At 46.4% G+C, this 12,785-nt stretch overlaps 10 non-coding genes and 23 pseudogenes across 10 annotated transcripts; all 33 read left to right on the top strand.

The window, feature by feature from the left end:
- Positions 1-1,205: 1,205 nt before the first annotated feature.
- LOC136727080 (uncharacterized) lies at positions 1,206-1,324 on the top strand (annotated as a pseudogene).
- Positions 1,325-1,548: 224 nt separating this feature from the next.
- On the top strand, positions 1,549-1,667 carry LOC136726487 (5S ribosomal RNA). The gene has a single exon (XR_010808206.1). It is a non-coding gene; the product is annotated as a 5S ribosomal RNA (ribosomal RNA).
- Positions 1,668-1,885: 218 nt separating this feature from the next.
- LOC136726697 (uncharacterized) lies at positions 1,886-2,004 on the top strand (annotated as a pseudogene).
- Positions 2,005-2,229: 225 nt separating this feature from the next.
- On the top strand, positions 2,230-2,348 carry LOC136726858 (5S ribosomal RNA). Its single transcript, XR_010808240.1, has one exon. It is a non-coding gene; the product is annotated as a 5S ribosomal RNA (ribosomal RNA).
- A 209-nt stretch (positions 2,349-2,557) lies between these two features.
- LOC136727121 (uncharacterized) lies at positions 2,558-2,676 on the top strand (annotated as a pseudogene).
- A 216-nt stretch (positions 2,677-2,892) lies between these two features.
- On the top strand, positions 2,893-3,011 carry LOC136727189 (uncharacterized; annotated as a pseudogene).
- Positions 3,012-3,235: 224 nt separating this feature from the next.
- Positions 3,236-3,354, top strand: LOC136726921 (5S ribosomal RNA). The gene has a single exon (XR_010808297.1). It is a non-coding gene; the product is annotated as a 5S ribosomal RNA (ribosomal RNA).
- A 218-nt stretch (positions 3,355-3,572) lies between these two features.
- Positions 3,573-3,691, top strand: LOC136726774 (uncharacterized; annotated as a pseudogene).
- Positions 3,692-3,915: 224 nt separating this feature from the next.
- Positions 3,916-4,034, top strand: LOC136726859 (5S ribosomal RNA). The gene has a single exon (XR_010808241.1). It is a non-coding gene; the product is annotated as a 5S ribosomal RNA (ribosomal RNA).
- Positions 4,035-4,243: 209 nt separating this feature from the next.
- On the top strand, positions 4,244-4,362 carry LOC136727123 (uncharacterized; annotated as a pseudogene).
- Positions 4,363-4,572: 210 nt separating this feature from the next.
- Positions 4,573-4,691, top strand: LOC136726754 (uncharacterized; annotated as a pseudogene).
- Positions 4,692-4,914: 223 nt separating this feature from the next.
- On the top strand, positions 4,915-5,033 carry LOC136726904 (5S ribosomal RNA). Its single transcript, XR_010808282.1, has one exon. It is a non-coding gene; the product is annotated as a 5S ribosomal RNA (ribosomal RNA).
- A 209-nt stretch (positions 5,034-5,242) lies between these two features.
- Positions 5,243-5,361, top strand: LOC136726947 (5S ribosomal RNA). The gene has a single exon (XR_010808321.1). It is a non-coding gene; the product is annotated as a 5S ribosomal RNA (ribosomal RNA).
- A 210-nt stretch (positions 5,362-5,571) lies between these two features.
- Positions 5,572-5,690, top strand: LOC136726662 (uncharacterized; annotated as a pseudogene).
- A 223-nt stretch (positions 5,691-5,913) lies between these two features.
- On the top strand, positions 5,914-6,032 carry LOC136727389 (uncharacterized; annotated as a pseudogene).
- A 224-nt stretch (positions 6,033-6,256) lies between these two features.
- Positions 6,257-6,375, top strand: LOC136726861 (5S ribosomal RNA). Its single transcript, XR_010808243.1, has one exon. It is a non-coding gene; the product is annotated as a 5S ribosomal RNA (ribosomal RNA).
- Positions 6,376-6,585: 210 nt separating this feature from the next.
- Positions 6,586-6,704, top strand: LOC136726663 (uncharacterized; annotated as a pseudogene).
- A 223-nt stretch (positions 6,705-6,927) lies between these two features.
- Positions 6,928-7,046, top strand: LOC136727045 (uncharacterized; annotated as a pseudogene).
- A 209-nt stretch (positions 7,047-7,255) lies between these two features.
- LOC136727255 (uncharacterized) lies at positions 7,256-7,375 on the top strand (annotated as a pseudogene).
- Positions 7,376-7,585: 210 nt separating this feature from the next.
- Positions 7,586-7,704, top strand: LOC136726740 (uncharacterized; annotated as a pseudogene).
- A 224-nt stretch (positions 7,705-7,928) lies between these two features.
- On the top strand, positions 7,929-8,047 carry LOC136727056 (uncharacterized; annotated as a pseudogene).
- A 214-nt stretch (positions 8,048-8,261) lies between these two features.
- On the top strand, positions 8,262-8,380 carry LOC136726588 (uncharacterized; annotated as a pseudogene).
- Positions 8,381-8,590: 210 nt separating this feature from the next.
- Positions 8,591-8,709, top strand: LOC136727257 (5S ribosomal RNA). Its single transcript, XR_010808418.1, has one exon. It is a non-coding gene; the product is annotated as a 5S ribosomal RNA (ribosomal RNA).
- Positions 8,710-8,928: 219 nt separating this feature from the next.
- LOC136727378 (uncharacterized) lies at positions 8,929-9,047 on the top strand (annotated as a pseudogene).
- Positions 9,048-9,599: 552 nt separating this feature from the next.
- Positions 9,600-9,717, top strand: LOC136726606 (uncharacterized; annotated as a pseudogene).
- A 555-nt stretch (positions 9,718-10,272) lies between these two features.
- LOC136726862 (5S ribosomal RNA) lies at positions 10,273-10,391 on the top strand. Its single transcript, XR_010808244.1, has one exon. It is a non-coding gene; the product is annotated as a 5S ribosomal RNA (ribosomal RNA).
- A 210-nt stretch (positions 10,392-10,601) lies between these two features.
- LOC136726492 (uncharacterized) lies at positions 10,602-10,720 on the top strand (annotated as a pseudogene).
- A 224-nt stretch (positions 10,721-10,944) lies between these two features.
- LOC136727175 (uncharacterized) lies at positions 10,945-11,063 on the top strand (annotated as a pseudogene).
- Positions 11,064-11,273: 210 nt separating this feature from the next.
- LOC136726675 (uncharacterized) lies at positions 11,274-11,392 on the top strand (annotated as a pseudogene).
- Positions 11,393-11,602: 210 nt separating this feature from the next.
- On the top strand, positions 11,603-11,721 carry LOC136726514 (uncharacterized; annotated as a pseudogene).
- A 226-nt stretch (positions 11,722-11,947) lies between these two features.
- LOC136726610 (5S ribosomal RNA) lies at positions 11,948-12,066 on the top strand. Its single transcript, XR_010808217.1, has one exon. It is a non-coding gene; the product is annotated as a 5S ribosomal RNA (ribosomal RNA).
- A 216-nt stretch (positions 12,067-12,282) lies between these two features.
- LOC136727321 (uncharacterized) lies at positions 12,283-12,401 on the top strand (annotated as a pseudogene).
- Positions 12,402-12,611: 210 nt separating this feature from the next.
- LOC136727225 (uncharacterized) lies at positions 12,612-12,730 on the top strand (annotated as a pseudogene).
- The last annotated feature ends 55 nt before the right edge of the window (positions 12,731-12,785 follow it).

Consider the following 12,785-nt stretch of genomic DNA (forward strand, 5'->3'; position numbering starts at 1 on the left):
ACTCCAAACTGAATGTCTGAATGGGAATGAAAGGTGATTTAAGCAATTTTGAGCGTGGCATGGTTGTTGGTGCCAGACGGGCCGGTCTGAGTATTTCACAATCTGCTCAGTTACTGGGATTTTCACGCACAACCATTTCTAGGGTTTACAAAGAATGGTGTGAAAAGGGAAAAACATCCAGTATGCGGCAGTCCTGTGGGCGAAAATGCCTTGTTGATGCAAGAGGTCAGAGGAGAATGGGCCGACTGATTCAAGCTGATAGAAGAGCAACTTTGACTGAAATAACCACTAGTTACAAACGAGGTATGCAGCAAAGCATTTGTGAAGCCACAACACGTACAACCTTGAGGCGGATGGGCTACAACAGCAGAAGACCCCACCGGGTACCACTCATCTCCACTACAAATAGGAAAAAGAGGTGAGACATTCAGATGGTAGAGTCAGAATTTGGCGTAAACAGAATGAGAACATGGATCCATCATGTCTTGTTACCACTGTGCAGGCTGGTGGTGGTGGTGTAATGGTGTGGGGGATGTCTTCTTGGCACACTTTAGGCCCCTTAGTACCAATTGGGCATTGTTTAAATGCTACGGCCTACCTGAGCATTGTTTCTGACCATGTCCATCCCTTTTTGACCACCATGTACCCATCCTCTGATGGCTACTTCCAGCAGGATAATGCACCATGTCACAAAGGTCGAATCATTTCAAATTGGTTTCTTGAACATGACAATGAGTTCACTGTACTAAACTGGCCCCCACAGTCACCAGATCTCAACCCAATGGAGCATCTTTGGGATGTGGTGGAACGGGAGCTTCGTGCCCTGGATGTGCATCCCACAAATCTCCATCAACTGCAAGATGCTATCCTATCAATATGGGCCAACATTTCTAAAGAATGCTTTCAGCACCTTGTTGAAGCAATGCCACGTAGAATTAAAGCAGTTCTGAAGGCGAAAGGGGGTCAAACACAGTATTAGTATGGTGTTCCTAATAATCCTTTAGGTGAGTTCATCGTAGCTCTTAATACTCTCTTTCTGTCTGGAGGAGATATAATTGAAGTATTGTACACGTACCCGGCTACTTTCAACACCCATTGCTGCACTGATATTTTTCCCTCCATTTTTCTTTATCCATTTTTTTTTTGCTGGAAGTTCCGTCAATACCCGTCAGCCTTTAAGAGACATCATGCAGCCAGGCCTCTTGGCTTGCGGCCACACCGTCCTGAACGCGCCCAATCTCATCAGATCTCGGAAGCTAAACGGGGCAGGTCCTGGTCAGTACTTGGATGGGTGACCTCCTGGAAATACCAGGTGCTGCTAGCTTTTTCGTCTCCTGGGTAACTTTATCGTAGCTCTTAATACTCTCTTTCAGTCTGCAGGAGATATAATTGAAGAATTGTACACGTACCCGGCTACTGTCAACACCCTTTGCTGCACTGATATTTTTCCATCCATTTTTCTTTTTTCTTTTTTTGTTTTTTTTTTTTGCTGGAAGTTCCGTCAATACCTGCCAACCTTTAAGAGACATCATGCAGCCAGGCCTTTCGGCTTGTGGCCACACCGTCCTGAACGCACCCGATCTCGTCAGATCTCGGAAGCTAAACGGGGCAGGGCCTGGTCAGTACTTGGATGGGAGACCTCCTAGAAATACCAGGTGCTGCAAGCTTTTTACGTCTCCTGGGTAACTTCATCGTAGCTCTTAATACTCTCTTTCTGTCTCCAGGAGATATAATTGAAGAATTGTACACGTACCCGGCTACTTTCAACACCCTTTCCTGCACTGATATTTTTACCTCCATTTTTCTATTTTTTTTTTTTTTTTTTGCTGGAAATTCCGTCAATACCCGCCAGCCTTTAAGAGACATCATGCAGCCAGGCATCTCGGCTTGCGGCCACACCATCCTGAACGCGCCCGATCTCGTCAGATCTCGGAAGCTAAACGGGGCAGGACCTGGTCAGTACATGAAAGTGATACCTCCTGGAAATACCTAGTGCTGCAAGCTTTTACGTCTCCTGGGTAACTTTATCGTAGCTCTTAATACTCTCTCTCTGTCTGGAGGAGATATAATTGAAGTATTGTACACGTATCCAGCTACTGTCAACACCCTTTGCTGCACTGATATTTTTCCATCCATTTTTCTTTTTTCTTTTTTTCTTTTTTTTTTTTTGCTGGAAGTTCCGTCAATACCCGCCAACCTTTAAGAGACATCATGCAGCCAGGCCTTTCGGCTTGTGGCCACACCGTCCTGAATGCGCCCGATCTCGTCAGATCTCGGAAGCTAAACGGGGCAGGGCCTGGTCAGTACTTGGATGGGAGACCTCCTAGAAATACCAGGTGCTGCAAGCTTTTTACGTCTCCTGGGTAACTTCATCGTAGCTCTTAATACTCTCTTTCTGTCTCCAGGAGATATAATTGAAGAATTGTACACGTACCCGGCTACTTTCAACACCCTTTGCTGCACTGGTATATTTCCCTCTATTTTTCTTTTTTTTTTTGCTGGCAGTTCCGTCAATACCCGCCAGCCTTTAAGAGACATCATGCAGCCAGGCATCTCGGCTTGCGGCCACACCATCCTGAACGCGCCCGATCTTCTCAGATCTCGGAAGCTAAATGGGGCAGGGCCTGGTCAGTACTTGGATGGGAGACCTCCTAGAAATACCAGGTGCTGCAAGCTTTTTACGTCTCCTGGGTAACTTCATCGTAGCTCTTAATACTCTCTTTCTGTCTCCAGGAGATATAATTGAAGAATTGTACACGTACCCGGCTACTTTCAACACCCTTTGCTGCACTGGTATATTTCCCTCCATTTTTCTTTATCCATTTTTTTTTTGCTGGCAGTTCCATCAATACCCGTCAGCCTTTAAGAGACATCATGCAGCCAGGCCTCTTGGCTTGCGGCCGCACCGTCCTGAACGCGCCCAATCTCATCAGATCTCGGAAGCTAAACGGGGCAGGTCCTGGTCAGTACTTGGATGGGTGACCTCCTGGAAATACCAGGTGCTGCTAGCTTTTTCGTCTCCTGGGTAACTTTATCGTAGCTCTTAATACTCTCTTTCAGTCTGCAGGAGATATAATTGAAGTATTGTACACGTACCCGGCTACTGTCAACACCCTTTGCTGCACTGATATTTTTCCATCCATTTTTCTTTTTTCTTTTTTTTTTTTTTTTTTTTGCTGGAAGTTCCGTCAATACCCGCCAACCTTTAAGAGACATCATGCAGCCAGGCCTTTCGGCTTGTGGCCACACCGTCCTGAACGCGCCCGATCTCGTCAGATCTCGGAAGCTAAACGGGGCAGGGCCTGGTCAGTACTTGGATGGGAGACCTCCTAGAAATACCGGGTGCTGCAAGCTTTTTACGTCTCCTGGGTAACTTCATCGTAGCTCTTAATACTCTCTTTCTGTCTCCAGGAGATATAATTGAAGAATTGTACACGTACCCGGCTACTTTCAACACCCTTTCCTGCACTGATATTTTTACCTCCATTTTTCTATTTTTTTTTTTTTTTTTTGCTGGAAATTCCGTCAATACCCGCCAGCCTTTAAGAGACATCATGCAGCCAGGCATCTCGGCTTGCGGCCACACCATCCTGAACGCGCCCGATCTCGTCAGATCTCGGAAGCTAAACGGAGCAGGACCTGGTCAGTACATGAAAGTGATACCTCCTGGAAATACCTAGTGCTGCAAGCTTTTACGTCTCCTGGGTAACTTTATCGTAGCTCTTAAAACTCTCTCTCTGTCTGGAGGAGATATAATTGAAGTATTGTACACGTATCCAGCTACTGTCAACACCCTTTGCTGCACTGATATTTTTCCATCCATTTTTCTTTTTTCTTTTTTTCTTTTTTTTTTTTGCTGGAAGTTCCGTCAATACCCGCCAACCTTTAAGAGACATCATGCAGCCAGGCCTTTCGGCTTGTGGCCACACCGTCCTGAATGCGCCCGATCTCGTCAGATCTCGGAAGCTAAACGGGGCAGGGCCTGGTCAGTACTTGGATGGGAGACCTCCTAGAAATACCAGGTGCTGCAAGCTTTTTACGTCTCCTGGGTAACTTCATCGTAGCTCTTAATACTCTCTTTCTGTCTCCAGGAGATATAATTGAAGAATTGTACACGTACCCGGCTACTTTCAACACCCTTTGCTGCACTGGTATATTTCCCTCTATTTTTCTTTTTTTTTTTGCTGGAAGTTCCGTCAATACCCGCCAGCCTTTAAGAGACATCATGCAGCCAGGCATCTCGGCTTGCGGCCACACCATCCTGAACGCGCCCGATCTTCTCAGATCTCGGAAGCTAAATGGGGCAGGGCCTGGTCAGTACTTGGATGGGAGACCTCCTAGAAATACCAGGTGCTGCAAGCTTTTTACGTCTCCTGGGTAACTTCATCGTAGCTCTTAATACTCTCTTTCTGTCTCCAGGAGATATAATTGAAGAATTGTACACGTACCCGGCTACTTTCAACACCCTTTGCTGCACTGGTATATTTCCCTCTATTTTTCTTTTTTTTTTTTGCTGGCAGTTCCGTCAATACCCGCCAGCCTTTAAGAGACATCATGCAGCCAGGCATCTCGGCTTGCGGCCACACCATCCTGAACGCGTCCGATCTCGTCAGATCTCGGAAGCTAAACGGGGCAGGACCTGGTCAGTACATGATAGTGAGACCTCCTGGAAATACCTAGTGCTGCAAGCTTTTACGTCTCCTGGGAAACTTTATCGTAGCTCTTAATACTCTCTCTCTGTCTGGAGGAGATATAATTGAAGTATTGTACACGTATCCAGCTACTGTCAACACCCTTTGCTGCACTGATATTTTTCCATCCATTTTTCTTTTTTCTTTTTTTCTTTTTTTTTTTGCTGGAAGTTCCGACAATACCCGCCAACCTTTAAGAGACATCATGCAGCCAGGCCTTTCGGCTTGTGGCCTTACCGTCCTGAATGCGCCCGATCTCGTCAGATCTCGGAAGCTAAACGGGGCAGGGCCTGGTCAGTACTTGGATGGGAGACCTCCTAGAAATACCAGGTGCTGCAAGCTTTTTACGTCTCCTGGGTAACTTCATCGTAGCTCTTAATACTCTCTTTCTGTCTCCAGGAGATATAATTGAAGAATTGTACACGTACCCGGCTACTTTCAACACCCTTTGCTGCACTGGTATATTTCCCTCTATTTTTCTTTTTTTTTTTGCTGGCAGTTCCGTCAATACCCGCCAGCCTTTAAGAGACATCATGCAGCCAGGCATCTCGGCTTGCGGCCACACCATCCTGAACGCGCCCGATCTTGTCAGATCTCGGAAGCTAAACGGGGCAGGGCCTGGTCAGTACTTGGATGGGAGACCTCCTAGAAATACCAGGTGCTGCAAGCTTTTTACGTCTCCTGGGTAACTTCATCGTAGCTCTTAATACTCTCTTTCTGTCTCCAGGAGATATAATTGAAGAATTGTACACGTACCCGGCTACTTTCAACACCCTTTGCTGCACTGGTATATTTCCCTCTATTTTTCTTTTTTTTTTTTGCTGGCAGTTCCGTCAATACCCGCCAGCCTTTAAGAGACATCATGCAGCCAGGCATCTCGGCTTGCGGCCACACCATCCTGAACGCGCCCGATCTCGTCAGATCTCGGAAGCTAAACGGGGCAGGACCTGGTCAGTACATGAAAGTGAGACCTCCTGGAAGTACCTAGTGCTGCAAGCTTTTACGTCTCCTGGGTAACTTTATCGTAGCTCTTAATACTCTCTCTCTGTCTGGAGGAGATATAATTGAAGTATTGTACACGTATCCAGCTACTGTCAACACCCTTTGCTGCACTGATATTTTTCCATCCATTTTTTTTTTTTTTTTTTTTTTTTTTTTTTTTGCTGGAAGTTCCGTCAATACCCGCCAACCTTTAAGAGACATCATGCAGCCAGGCCTCTTGGCTTGCGGCCACACCGTCCTGAACGTGCCCGATCTCGTAAGATCTCGGAAGCTAAAAGGGGCAGGACCTGGTCAGTACTTGGATGGGAGACCTCCTGGAAATACCTGTTGCTGCAAGCTTTTACGTCTCCTGGGTAACTTTATCGTAGCTTTTAATTCTCTCTCTCTGTCTGGAGGAGATATAATTGAAGTATTGTACACGTATCCAGCTACTGTCAACACCCTTTGCTGCACTGATATTTTTCCATCCATTTTTCTTTTTTCTTTTTTTCTTTTTTTTTTTTGCTGGAAGTTCCGTCAATACCCGCCAACCTTTAAGAGACATCATGCAGCCAGGCCTTTCGGCTTGTGGCCACACCGTCCTGAATGCGCCCGATCTCGTCAGATCTCGGAAGCTAAACGGGGCAGGGCCTGGTCAGTACTTGGATGGGAGACCTCCTAGAAATACCAGGTGCTGCAAGCTTTTTACGTCTCCTGGGTAACTTCATCGTAGCTCTTAATACTCTCTTTCTGTCTCCAGGAGATATAATTGAAGAATTGTACACGTACCCGGCTACTTTCAACACCCTTTGCTGCACTGGTATATTTCCCTCTATTTTTCTTTTTTTTTTTTGCTGGCAGTTCCGTCAATACCCGCCAGCCTTTAAGAGACATCATGCAGCCAGGCATCTCGGCTTGCGGCCACACCATCCTGAACGCGCCCGATCTCGTCAGATCTCGGAAGCTAAACGGGGCAGGACCTGGTCAGTACATGAAAGTGAGACCTCCTGGAAGTACCTAGTGCTGCAAGCTTTTACGTCTCCTGGGTAACTTTATCGTAGCTCTTAATACTCTCTCTCTGTCTGGAGGAGATATAATTGAAGTATTGTACACGTATCCAGCTACTGTCAACACCCTTTGCTGCACTGATATTTTTCCATCCATTTTTCTTTTTTTTTTTTTTTTTTTTTTTTTTGCTGGAAGTTCCGTCAATACCCGCCAACCTTTAAGAGACATCATGCAGCCAGGCCTTTCGGCTTGTGGCCACACCGTCCTGAATGCGCCCGATCTCGTCAGATCTCGCAAGCTAAACGGGGCAGGGCCTGGTCAGTACTTGGATGGGAGACCTCCTAGAAATACCAGGTGCTGCAAGCTTTTTACGTCTCCTGGGTAACTTCATCGTAGCTCTTAATACTCTCTTTCTGTCTCCAGGAGATATAATTGAAGAATTGTACACGTACCCGGCTACTTTCAACACCCTTTGCTGCACTGGTATATTTCCCTCTATTTTTCTTTTTTTTTTTGCTGGCAGTTCCGTCAATACCCGCCAGCCTTTAAGAGACATCATGCAGCCAGGCATCTCGGCTTGCGGCGACACCATCCTGAACGCGCCCGATCTTGTCAGATCTCGGGAAGCTAAACGGGGCAGGGCCTGGTCAGTACTTGGATGGGAGACCTCCTAGAAATACCAGGTGCTGCAAGCTTTTTACGTCTCCTGGGTAACTTCATCGTACCTCTTAATACTCTCTTTCTGTCTCCAGGAGATATAATTGAAGAATTGTACACGTACCCGGCTACTTTCAACACCCTTTGCTGCACTGGTATATTTCCCTCTATTTTTCTTTTTTTTTTTTGCTGGCAGTTCCGTCAATACCCGCCAGCCTTTAAGAGACATCATGCAGCCAGGCATCTCGGCTTGCGGCCACACCATCCTGAACGCGCCCGATCTTGTCAGATCTCGGAAGCTAAACGGGGCAGGACCTGGTCAGTACATGAAAGTGAGACCTCCTGGAAATACCTAGTGCTGCAAGCTTTTACGTCTCCTGGGTAACTTTATCGTAGCTCTTAATAATCTCTCTCTGTCTGGAGGAGATATAATTGAAGTATTGTACACGTATCCAGCTACTGTCAACACCCTTTGCTGCACTGATATTTTTCCATCCATTTTTCTTTTTTCTTTTTTTTTTTTTTTTTTTTGCTGGAAGTTCCGTCAATACCCGCCAACCTTTAAGAGACATCATGCAGCCAGGCCTCTTGGCTTGCGGCCACACTGTCCTGAACGTGCCCGATCTCGTAAGATCTCGGAAGCTAAACGGGGCAGGACCTGGTCAGTACTTGGATGGGAGACCTCCTGGAAATACCTGGTGCTGCAAGCTTTTACGTCTCCTGGGTAACTTTATCATAGCTCTTAATTCTCTCTTTCTGTCTGGAGGAGATATAATTGAAGAATTGTACACGTACCCAGCTACTGTCAATACCCTTTGCTGCACTGATATTTTTCCATCCATTTTTCTTTTTTTTTTTTTTTTTGCTGGAAGTTCCGTCAATACCCGCCAACCTTTAAGAGACATCATGCAGCCAGACATCTCGGCTTGCGGCCACGCCGTCCTGAACGCGCCCGATCTTGTCAGATCTCGGAAGCTAAACGGGGCAGGACCTGGTCAGTACTTAAATGTGAGACCTCCTGGAAATACCAGGTGCTGCCAGCTTTTTACGTCTCCTGGGGAACTTCATCGTAGCTCTTAATACTCTCTTTCTGTCTGGAGAAGATATAATTGAAGAATTGTACACGTACCCGGCTACTTTCAACACCCTTTGCTGCACTGGTATTTTTCCCTCTATTTTTCTTTTTTTTTTTTGCTGGCAGTTCCGTCAATACCCGCCAGCCTTTAAGAGACATCATGCAGCCAGGCATCTCAGCTTGCGGCCACACCGTCCTGAATGCGCCCGATCTCGTCAGATCTCGGAAGCTAAACGGGGCAGGGCCTGGTCAGTACTTGGATGGGAGACCTCCTAGAAATACCAGGTGCTGCAAGCTTTTTACGTCTCCTGGGTAACTTCATCGTAGCTCTTAATAATCTCTTTCTGTCTCCAGGAGATATAATTGAAGAATTGTACACGTACCCGGCTACTTTCAACACCCTTTCCTGCACTGATATTTTTCCCTCCATTTTTCTATTTTTTTTTTTTTTTTTTTGCTGGAAATTCCGTCAATACCCGCCAGCCTTTAAGAGACGTCATGCAGCCAGACATCTCGCCTTGCGGCCACACCGTCCTGAACGCGCCCGATCTCGTCAGATCTCGGAAGCTAAACGGGGCAGGACCTGTTCAGTACTTGAATGTGAGACCTCCTGGAAATACCTGGTGCTGCAAGCTTTTACGTCTCCTGGGTAACTTTATCGTAGCTCTTAATACTCTCTATCTGTCTGGAGGAGATATAATTGAAGAATTGTACACGTACCCGGCTACCTTCAACACGCTTTGCTGCACTGATATTTTTCCCTCCATTTTTCTTTTTTCTTTTATTTCTTGCTGGAAGTTCCATCAATACCCTCCAGCCTTTAAGAGACATCATGCAGCCAGGCCTCTTGGCTTGAGGCCACACCGTCCTGAAGATGCAAAATCTCGTCAGATCTCGGAAGAAAAACTGGGCAGGGTCTGGTCAGTAATTGGATGGGTGACCTCCTGGAAATACCAGGTGCTGAAAGCTTTTTACATCTCCTGGGTAACTTCAGCATAGCTCTTAATACTCTCATTCAGTCTGGAGGAGATATAATTGAAGAATTGTACATGTACCCGGCTACTTTCAACAGCCTTTGCTGTACTGATATTTTTCCCTCCATTTTCCATTTTTTTTTTTTTTTTTTTGCTGGAAGTTCCGTCAATACCCGCCAGCCTTTAAGAGACATCATGCAGCCAGGCCTCTTGGCTTGCGGCCACACCGTCCTGAACGCGCCCCATCTCATCAGATTTCGGAAGCTAACGGGGCAGGGCCTGGTCAGTACTTGGATGGGTGACCTCCTGGAAATACCAGGTGCTCCAAGCTTTTTACGTCTCCTGGGTAACTTCATCATAGCTCTTAATACTCTCTTTCAGTCTGTAGGAGATATTATTGAAGAATTGTACACGTACCCGGCTACTTTCAAAACCCTTTGCTGCACTGATATTTTTCCCTCCATTTTTCTTTTTTCTTTTTTTTTTTGCTGTAAGTTCCGTCAATACCCGCCAGCCTTAAAGAGACATCATGCAGCCGTGCCTCTCGGCTTTCGGCCACACCGTCCTGAATGCGCATGATATCGTCAGATCTCGGAAGCTAAACGGGGCAGGACCTGGTCAGTACTTGAATGTGAGACCTCCTGGAAATACCAGGTGCTGCAAACTTTTACGTCTCCTGGGTAACTTTATCGTAGCTCTTAATACTCTCTTTCAGTCTGCAGGAGATATAATTGAAGAATTGTACACGTACCCGGCTACTTTCAACACCCTTTCCTGCACTGATATTTTTCCCTCCATTTTTCTATTTTTTTTTTTTTTTTTTTTTGCTGGAAGTTCCGTCAATACCCGCCAACCTTTAAGAGACATCATGCAGCCAGGCCTTTCGGCTTGTGGCCACACCGTCCTGAATGCGCCCGATCTCGTCAGATCTCGGAAGCTAAACGGGGCAGGGCCTGGTCAGTACTTGGATGGGAGACCTCCTAGAAATACCAGGTGCTGCAAGCTTTTTACGTCTCCTGGGAAACTTCATCGTAGCTCTTAATACTCTCTATCTGTCTGGAGGAGATATAATTGAAGAATTGTACACGTACCCGGCTACTTTCAACACCCTTTGCTGCACTGGTATATTTCCCTCTATTTTTCTTTTTTTTTTTTGCTGACAGTTCTGTCAATACCCGCCAGCCTTTAAGAGACATCATGCAGCCAGGCATCTCGGCTTGCGGCCACACCATCCTGAACGCGCCCGATCTCGTCAGATCTCGGAAGCTAAACGGGGCAGGACCTGGTCAGTACATGAATGTGAGACCTCCTGGAAATACCTAGTGCTGCAAGCTTTTACGTCTCCTGGGTAACTTTATCGTAGCTCTTAATACTCTCTCTCTGTCTGGAGGAGATATAATTGAAGTATTGTACACGTACCCGGCTACTGTCAACACCCTTTGCTGCACTGATATTTTTCCATCCATTTTTCTTTTTTCTTTTTTTCTTTTATTTTTTTGCTGGAAGTTCCGTCAATACCCGCCAACCTTTAAGAGACATCATGCAGCCAGGGCTTTCGGCTTGTGGACACACCGTCCTGAATGCGCCCGATCTCGTCAGATCTCGGAAGCTAAACGGTGCAGGGCCTGGTCAGTACTTGGATGGGAGACCTCCTAGAAATACCAGGTGCTGCAAGCTTTTTACGTCTCCTGGGTAACTTCATCGTAGCTCTTAATACTCTCTTTCTGTCTCCAGGAGATATAATTGAAGAATTGTACACGTACCCGGCTACTTTCAACACCCTTTGCTGCGCTGGTATATTTCCCTCTATTTTTCTTTTTTTTTTTTGCTGGCAGTTCCGTCAATACCCGCCAGCCTTTAAGAGACATCATGCAGCCAGACATCTCGGCTTGCGGCCACACCGTCCTGAACGCGCCCGATCTTGTCAGATCTCGGAAGCTAAACGGGGCAGGACCTGGTCAGTACTTAAATGTGAGACCTCCTGGAGATACCAGGTGCTGCCAGCTTTTTACGTCTCCTGGGGAACTTCATCGTAGCTCTTAATACTCTCTTTCTGTCTGGAGAAGATATAATTGAAGAATTGTACACGTACCCGGCTACTTTCAACACCCTTTGCTTCACTGGTATTTTTCCCTCTATTTTTCTTTTTTTTTTTTGCTGGCAGTTCCGTCAATACCCGCCAGCCTTTAAGAGACATCATGCAGCCAGACATCTCGGCTTGCGGCCACACCGTCCTGAACGCGCCCGATCTTGTCAGATCTCGGAAGCTAAACGGGGCAGGACCTGGTCAGTACTTAAATGTGAGACCTCCTGGAAATACCAGGTGCTGCCAGCTTTTTACGTCTCCTGGGGAACTTCATCGTAGCTCTTAATACTCTCTATCTGTCTGGAGGAGATATAATTGAAGTATTGTACACGTACCCGGCTACTTTCAAAACCCATTACTGGACTGATATTTTTCCCTCCATTTTTCTTTTTCTTTTTTTTTTTTTTTTTTTTTTGCTGGAAGTTCCGTCAATACCCGCCAGCCATTAAGAGACATCATGTAGCCAGGCTTCTCGGCTTGCGGCCACACCGTCCTGAATGCGCCCGATCTCGTCAGATCTCGGAAGCTAAACGGGTCAGGGCCTGGTCAGTACTTGGATGGGAGACCTCCTAGAAATACCAGGTGCTGCAAGCTTTTTACGTCTCCTGGGTAACTTCATCGTAGCTCTTAATACTCTCTTTCTGTCTGGAGGAGATATAATTGAAGAATTGTACACGTACTAGGCTACTTTCAACAGCCTTTGCTGCACTGATATTTTTCCCTCCATTTTTCTTTTTATTTTATTTTTTTGCTGGAAGTTCCGTCAATATCCGCCAGCCTTTAAGAGACATCATGCAGCCAAGCCTCTTGGCTTGTAGTCACACCGTCCTGAACGCGCCCGATCATATCAGATTTCGGAAGCTAAACGGGGCAGGGCCTGGTCAGTACTTGGATGTGTGACCTCCTGGAAATACCAGGTGCTGCAAGCTTTTTACGTCTCCTGGGTAACTTCATCGTAGCTCTTAATACTCTCTTTCTTTCTCCAGGAGATATAATTGAAGAATTGTACACGTACCCGGCTACTTTCAACACCCTGTGCTGCACTGGTATATTTCCCTCTATTTTTCTTTTTTTTTTTTGCTGGCAGTTCCGTCAATACCCGCCAGCCTTTAAGAGACATCATGCAGCCAGGCATCTTGGCTTGCGGCCACACCATCCTGAACGCGCCCGATCTCGTCAGATCTCGGAAGCTAAACGGGGCAGGACCTGGTCAGTACATGAATGTGAGACCTCCTGGAAATACCTGGTGCTGCAAGCTTTTACTTCTCCTGGGTAACTTTATCGTAGCTCTTAATACTCTCTATCTGTCTGGA

This window comes from Amia ocellicauda, unplaced genomic scaffold (genome assembly GCF_036373705.1).
Source record: "Amia ocellicauda isolate fAmiCal2 unplaced genomic scaffold, fAmiCal2.hap1 HAP1_SCAFFOLD_26, whole genome shotgun sequence".
In the NCBI taxonomy this organism is placed as follows: Eukaryota; Metazoa; Chordata; class Actinopteri; order Amiiformes; family Amiidae; genus Amia; species Amia ocellicauda.